Here is a 7,575-nt window from a genome sequence, read left to right on the forward strand (position 1 = left end):
CCGTGGAGGCGTCTTAATTTCCTTCTCCCGAGTCCTCGATTTGGGAATATGTTTTAAAAATAACCATGGCAACCTTCATGTCAAAGCAATATTTTCGCCCCGTTTTTCAACAGTGCCACCTCCTGTTAATCTTTATCTATTTATCATTTTCCTCTCGTGAAGGCTCGATCGCTTTCATGGTTATGTACCAAGCACCTTGTCTCCCGCTCCTCCTCCTCCTCCCACCCACAAGGCCCTGATGATAGAGCTGCAAAATTAATAAAATGCGGTCGTCCCCCAAAATAGGAAGGAATTATACCACCCCCTCCAACAACGGGCTCGTCCGGGATTTGAACCCGGGACCTCTCGCACCCGAAGCGAGAATCATACCCCTAGACCAACGAGCCGCTCTCGACACACTCCTCCTCAGCTCACTTCTTCACTTTTATCCCGCCCCTGTTGCACTGCGCAAGTATTCCACTTAATAGCCGGGTCGGTTTCTCACATAAACACGTGCACCCCTTCCATTTTGAAGAATGGTTTGGCCCACCGTCCCGGGGGACACTATTATCCAGTCAAATAGCTTCACGGCATTTTTCGCCCACCTCAAGGGAGAGTCCTTTTTCCGCAGAAGGGGGGTTCGGGGGAGGACGAAAATTCTGGGCGCCTCGCGAAAAATCTCTCTGTTCCTTTATATACCCCGTGTGAAGAAATGCAGTCAGCCGCGTTCCGGCCCGGCCGCCGGATTTCAGGGCAAATCCATTCATTTCTGTCGGCAAAACTAGGAAGTGAGCGTGGCCGTTTCTCCCTCTTCACAGAATTCCTTGGCCGTTTTCTATTGCTGAGGGGTCCCGTTCACTCACCACCCCCTGCTCCGCGCGCATTCTCCCTTCCAACGGTCCTAGTTTAAATTCGACGACGAAGAGCGAGTTCCCGGATGAGGAAGCTCTTGTGGTGAATGATATAGCCAACTTCCACCCACCCCTTCCCTGTCTGGGCTCCTGTGCTCTTTAACAGCAGCATATGGCAGACAGAGGTCAGTGTAAGTAAAACTTTCCTTGAAGAATTGATTTTGGGGGAACGCCATTTGTCAATTTATTCATGCCTGTTATGGGCTTCCTAAATTGGAGTGCTGGATATAGGCAAGTGTGTGTGTGTGTGTGTGGAATGAGTCGTATTCATATATTTCACATAAAAGCGAAATGGTCTTCAAACGCACAAAAGGGCACTGTTTCCCCTCAGCCTTAATAAAGGCAAAATACCAGGTGTCAATACAATCTCCAACATGGATAGATTGATTTTTTAAAAATTGGTTGTTCAATACAGTGTACACATGTAGAAAGGGGCTTTATATATTTTATTTTCATCTGCCTTAGCCTTTCTACATAACAGAAGGCTTGTTTCATCCATAGTTTCATCAAAGTGTTGGTGTTGACCTTTAAAACCCTAAACGGCCTCGGCCCAGTATACCTGAAGGAGCGCCTCCTCCCCCATCGTTCTGCCCGGACACTGAGGTTCAGCACCGAGGGCCTCTGGTGATTCCCTCACTGAGAGAAGTGAGGTTACACAGGGAACCAGGCAGAGGGCCTTCTCGGTAGTGGCACCCACCCTGTGGAACGCCCTCCCACCAGATGTCAAAGAGAAAAACAACTACCAGACTTTTAGAAGACATCTGAAGGCAGCCCTGTTTAGGGAAGCTTTTAATGTTTAATAGACTATTGTATTTTAATATTCTGTTGGAAACCGCCCAGAGTGGCTGGGGAAACTCAGCCAGATGGGCGGGGTATAACTAATAAATTATTATTATTATAGTCACATGTTGGGATTGGAAAATGCATATCTTCCTTGTGCTTAAATAGAGAAAATAGTTTCCTGACCCACCAGAGGTGTTAATTAACATAGTAAATACAGTATTGGAAGATTGTGTTACAAGCAATAGTAGTTGAGAATGGTCACTGTGTTTATTTTGCACATACTTCATTTAATACAGACTATATTTTAACCATCTCATGATCATTTGAGCCCAGTATTTATACCCACCTCCCACTAACGTGTTTTTTAAAAAAATATTCCTGCCAACTGAGAACAGTACTTCATGCATCTGATGAAGTCCACAAAACATTTTGCCTTAATAATTGTGTTTGGCTTATTTTGATGCAACAGACTAACATGGCTCCCTCACTGGAATATCTTTCTATCTTTAACTGCCTAAAGCAGTGATGGCCAAACTCGGCCCTCCAGCTGTTTTGGGACTACAATTCCCATCATCCCTGACCATTGGTCCTGTTAGCTAGGGATGATGGGAGTTGTAGTCCAAAAACAGATGGGGGGCCAAGTTTGGCCATCACTGGCCTAAAGAGTCAACTGAAACAGAACCAAAGCAAAACAACATGGCTTTTTCTGATGATTCTCCTACTTCTGTGGAGCTCAAGGTTTCAGTTGCTGCTATGGAGCACATTATTTATAACCCTGTCAGGTATATGTTTAACATTTCTCCTACAGGCTTGCAGAATCTGTTAATTAATTGTATTTTTGAAACATGAATGGTTAGAAAACAAATAAATTTTACCATGATTAAACCATGGGCCCTTTAGCAAGATTGGTCAGTACAAGTTGACACTAAATAAAGCGGGGTAATCTAGTAGTTTTATTAGATGGGGAACTTGTGGTCCGCCAGTTGTTTTTGGACTTCAGCTCCCATCACCCCTGGCCATTATTATTAATTATACCTATCAGGTATCCCCCCCCCCCGATGAGCTCAAGAGGACTTACAAAAATGAACAGTAAAAGCAAGCATAAAAACATCTTTAAATGCTCACCAATACTCACCAGTACCACATTTGTGTGTGTGTGAGAGAGAGTGAGTTAAGAGTTTGGGGAATAGGCTATATGCCTGAGTCCCTTTCTAATTCCTAATCCAGCACAGATTCAGTTCCTTGAATAGCCAGGCTAGCTTCCTGGTGAGGTACTGGCCCTCTAAGTATGGGCCACTGAGGTAACAAAGGAAGTGGCTCAGGGGCCAGGCAGAAAATGGGTGGGTTTCCTTCCCTCAACTCACTGGTAGTTAAAGAGGCAAAAGGCCAGAGTTGAGAATTTAGGTGTGTGAGAGGTAGAAGGTAGAAGCAAAGCTTCAGGCTGGGCAGCTGGGAGGCAGAATCATGCCTGATTTCTGCTGGAATCCAAAGCTGTGACTCACAACACTCATAGCTTGGAGTGATACGCAACAATATAATATAATGGCTCTTGGCCGTGCTAGCTGGGGCTGATGGGAGTTCAACATTTGGAGGGTCACAGGTTCCCCAACCCTTAGGTGATGATTCTGCAACTTGGTGTCATCAAAACATTAAATAGATAAGGACTAATTTAGTGCATTGGTCTGTATATGGTTTGGGACTGTGGTATATTGAGTATCTCTTAAGATGCCTGTAACGGAACAGTCAGTTTTCCCTTCTACCACTGGCTTGATGTTGTTTAGTTCCACCTCTGTCCATGTATATGAACAAGTGGAAGGCAGTGTTCCTAAGAAAAAGGAAGCTGTTTATAAACCTGTCTTTGCTGATTTGGCATGAAGGTAGGGATGGAAAGCACTATGCCAAATCCAGGTTCATGGGGCATCAGGACAGCCTTATATTGCTGCCATGCAGACACTTTAAACTTTAGGAACTAGTGCATGCTTTCTGCTCCCTTTCACTGTGTCACCAGTTACACAGAACCCCAACTTGAGTAAATATGGTTTGGTAGCTTCTGCATGAGAGAGTTTTCCTATTTTTAAACTCATCCCATTCCAATGTTTTGTCTTCATTTTACAAGGCTAACATTGTTTACTCAGTTGTTAATTCAGTTGCTTACCCACCCTACTATATTTCACTGGACACTTCATTGCCAACAGTGCTTATGTTGTTTTGCTAATGAAATACAGAAGTTAAAGAAGTCTTACTGCATTACATGCAGGAAACTAATAAATTCCTTGTCTCTCCACAAGGCTCGACACCATTTTTCAGCAAGTGTCTATTTCCTAACCTAATTAGAAAAAAAGAGCTCATTAAAGGCACAAAGAATTAAACCAACTAATGCTTATCATGTTTTAATTTTGCTTTAGGCACATTTTTTTCTCCTTTGAAAACTTTTTAATAAAAAAAATAAACTAAATTGCTGTGTAAGAAAAGACTTACATGTTTAAACACAATTCCTTGAAAAACACAGGAAATATTTGAATGTCTTACAGTTAATGGCAGAATGTTCTAGGTTGTGGCATGCCCTGGCAGGCTATCTTTTCAGATCTATGGCATCTGAAGCTGTACTGTATCTCCAAACAACTTGAATAGCACCTGCACCATTTGTGCACTTTAAAAAAAATGCCCAATATCTTGCCCACTATTTATCTTTAAATAGGAATATTGTATTCATTAACATCAAGTGAGAACATGCCACATTTCTCTGTTTTGATTTCCAGGGAGGAAGTAGTATTTATTGCATTAGATTTATCCTTATGAGCTTTTAAAGTTAATTCTAGACAAAGATAAATTTCTGTGGCTTGCAGTTTATATGCAGTTGGAAAAAAATAGGCAAAAACAGTTGTGAGGGAGTAGGCAAAAGTTTGTTGTACTGATGTTTGGCTTGTGGTCATTTGTGCTATATTTTCATTAAAGTTAAATAACTATACAATTACTTACATCTGTATCTTGCCAAACACATAAGCCAAGGACTTTCAGGAATCTTTCAGTTATATTTGTTGTTATGGCTGTCATTGTGGAACACTCATAAAATGGCTACATTCTTGCACTGAAGCAAGCAAAGTAATAAATTATGACATTTAAATTTAAGATGAAATAATTAATGAGCTGGAGCACACAGGTGAACAATAAAGAAAGAAAATTTATCATCACAACCTCCTGACCAATGCTATTTTTCTAGAAAAAAGAGGTGCTGGAATTCACCATGACTGATTTAGCTGATAGCACACACAACCTTAGTCAGGAATGTGACTACAGGAAGACAAAGGGTACAATTTGTATACGGGTGACATTTTGTCCGAGAAGGGGAAACAATTACTAGGTATCAGCTGTATTTGTGAACAATTATGCCACAAACCATTGTTTAATAGGCTAAATCCATATGTGGAGGAGAGCTACATTGCCATCGAGAGCAAACAGGCCTGGGGGTGGGGGCAGGGTAGATAACAGAACACTTTACAGCAGTGATGGCCGAACTTGGCCCTCCAGCTGCTTTGGCACTACAATTCACATCATCCCTGACCACTGGTCCTGTTAGCTAGGGATGATGGGAGTTGTAGTCCCAAAACAGCTGGAGGGGCAAGTTTGGCCACCACTGCTTTACAGCGAAGCATTACCATTAGGCAAAATGAGGCAGCCACGGGTGGCAGATTTTGTGAGGTTGTAGCAGTAAGGGGCTAGTGGCTAGAGCTATGTGCATTAAGTGGCTTGCCCTGCACCCCTTGCTGTCTTTAGGTATGGTAGAAGATACTGTCTCAGCACCAGTGTTTTAGTAAACAGCCATTCCAGGCTACATCTGGATTGGGGAGTGCAATGCATTTTCTCCACTTCATATTAAAATTGGACCAAACCCTGTGCTGAAGAGAAACCTAGCAAATAAATGAACATGAACCAACAGTAGCAATATCAGAGGATAGCTCAGTGGCCCTGCTGTCTTCATGAAGTGTCCACTGAAGTGGCATTGTTACATAATGAATGCAAGCTGCCATGAAGAAACAATGCTCTTACGGTCTTTTGAGCTATTCTTGAGTGATGATGCCTAGGTTCACCTGGGTGCAAAACTAGAGTTGGGCCTCATTAGGCAGTAAATGGACATACCTTCCAGCACATCCCAACAACTAAGGGTTTTGACAGCTGTCTTTCCTCTGGATTCAGCATGTGAGATTAAGAGTGGGATTGAAATGTTGGCAAGCCTGAATAGTCATATCACTGCCTTGGCTTTTGCAGCAGATGAGAGAGAGGGCATGTTGACCTTGCTTTCACCCAGAGAAACATGACAAATCCAAAGTCTTACTAAGACAGATGGTTGCCACAAAAATTCTGTGTGTGTCAGGTCTTTGACTTTGCCATGAGCATAGTCAGCAGTGTATCTATTTTGAGCACTGTAGCAAGAAAAAATTATTTTCAGTTCAGTCGTTCTATCCCTTGCTACACACTATAAGAAGTGCAGTGAACAGAACAATGAGTTGCCCATATGGGTTGCGTTCTTTGATTTTTAAAAATAAAGGAAAGAATGTACATAAATATATCATCTGTCTGAAATACAACACCTTTTGCACAATTCATAGTGAATATACAGAATTCACAGCTGCTGAATGCTGTGTTGGCCATTAGAATAGACTGCTTTAAAACTAATGTAATATAGGTTTATCAATTACCATTATCCATAACAACTAAAACAAAGAACTTCTATGTCCTGAATCAGTAAAGTTTTGATTTCCAGATTCTTGGGACAAATAAGAGATGATTATCTTCAATTTGCCTTGCTTGAAAGTCACAGAGCATCTAGTTAGCCATTATGGAAAACAATGGTGGAGATGCACCTGAGTTCTGATCAACAAAGCTGTACTTATGTCACATATAAATCCCATGCAGTTTGATACCTTTTTGAAATGCATACTGTTTCTTGCACTTCTATCTTAGTGCTAAAGTTCAGAACCTGTAAGGTGTGAAGCTTCTACCAGGACAGGCCTTTTGAAAGGGACGAAAAGCAATCTCATGTTCACCGCCAGCCAATCCATTGGACAAGGTGGACAATTGCCAGGACTTTGGGAACCTGTAGTTCTCCTGATGTCGGATTCCAATTTGCATCATCTCTGTCTAGCATGGCTAGTGGTCAGGGATAGGAATTGTAGTCAATCAATATCTGGAAGGCCACAGGTTCCCCAGTCCTGACCTACAAGGTGTGTTATCCTTAGAGACTTTGGCATCACACACCAGCAGAACATTGGGGCTTTAGCAGCATAAACATTGTTTTCAGGGGGAATCCACTCAATAACTGGCTTAGTATTTATGGCAAGTGCCTTCCAGGACCTATACAAAAAGCCAAAACCACAAGATGATCCAGTTCATTTAGTAAGGATGCTTTCTGCCTGAAGACCATCTGGAATTCATTGTTTGGGAACCTTATTGCTCACATATTCCTACTTAGTTACAGCTGGTAGCAGTACAGTGATTTCCTGGCAAGTTAGGAAGTAAAATAATAATAATAATAATAATAATAATAATAATAATAGTTTTATTATTTATACCCTGCCCATCTGGCTGGGTTTCCACAGCCAATGCTGCTTGGCTTTTCATAAGTCAGCTTCTTGAGGAAGAAACATTACTAATTTTTAAGTTCTTAGCAAATTTGAATAATCATAAAATAAATTATTCTTATTTCAAAATACCATATTGTAGTTATACAACTTTAGGTCCAACAGCAGATAAGACATGGTCATATCCATGCATGATTATTGATCGCATATTGGCTCTATACAGATAATTCCCCCCACCATTCAAGAACAGTAGTAAAGGTTTATTTCTGCTATTAAACTAGTTCCATTTCTGTAGCCATGGCATGGGAACTAGTCAAACATAT

At 41.6% G+C, this 7,575-nt stretch overlaps 1 long non-coding RNA gene across 2 annotated transcripts in view; it reads left to right on the forward strand.

Annotated features, from left to right (window-relative positions):
- The first annotated feature begins 584 nt into the window (after window positions 1–584).
- LOC310677022 overlaps window positions 585–7,575 on the forward strand; it is a 41,027-nt gene continuing 34,036 nt past the window's right edge. The window contains exon 1 of one of the 2 annotated variants that reach the window (XR_014510862.1): window positions 585–1,021. This is a non-coding gene — a long non-coding RNA (uncharacterized lncRNA). The remainder of the gene's footprint in view (window positions 1,022–7,575) is intronic. The other variant, XR_014510863.1, reaches the window with a different exon arrangement.

The sequence above is a fragment of the Podarcis tiliguerta genome, assembly GCF_965153285.1.
Source record: "Podarcis tiliguerta genome assembly, chromosome: 4".
Lineage (NCBI taxonomy): Eukaryota > Metazoa > Chordata > Lepidosauria > Squamata > Lacertidae > Podarcis > Podarcis tiliguerta.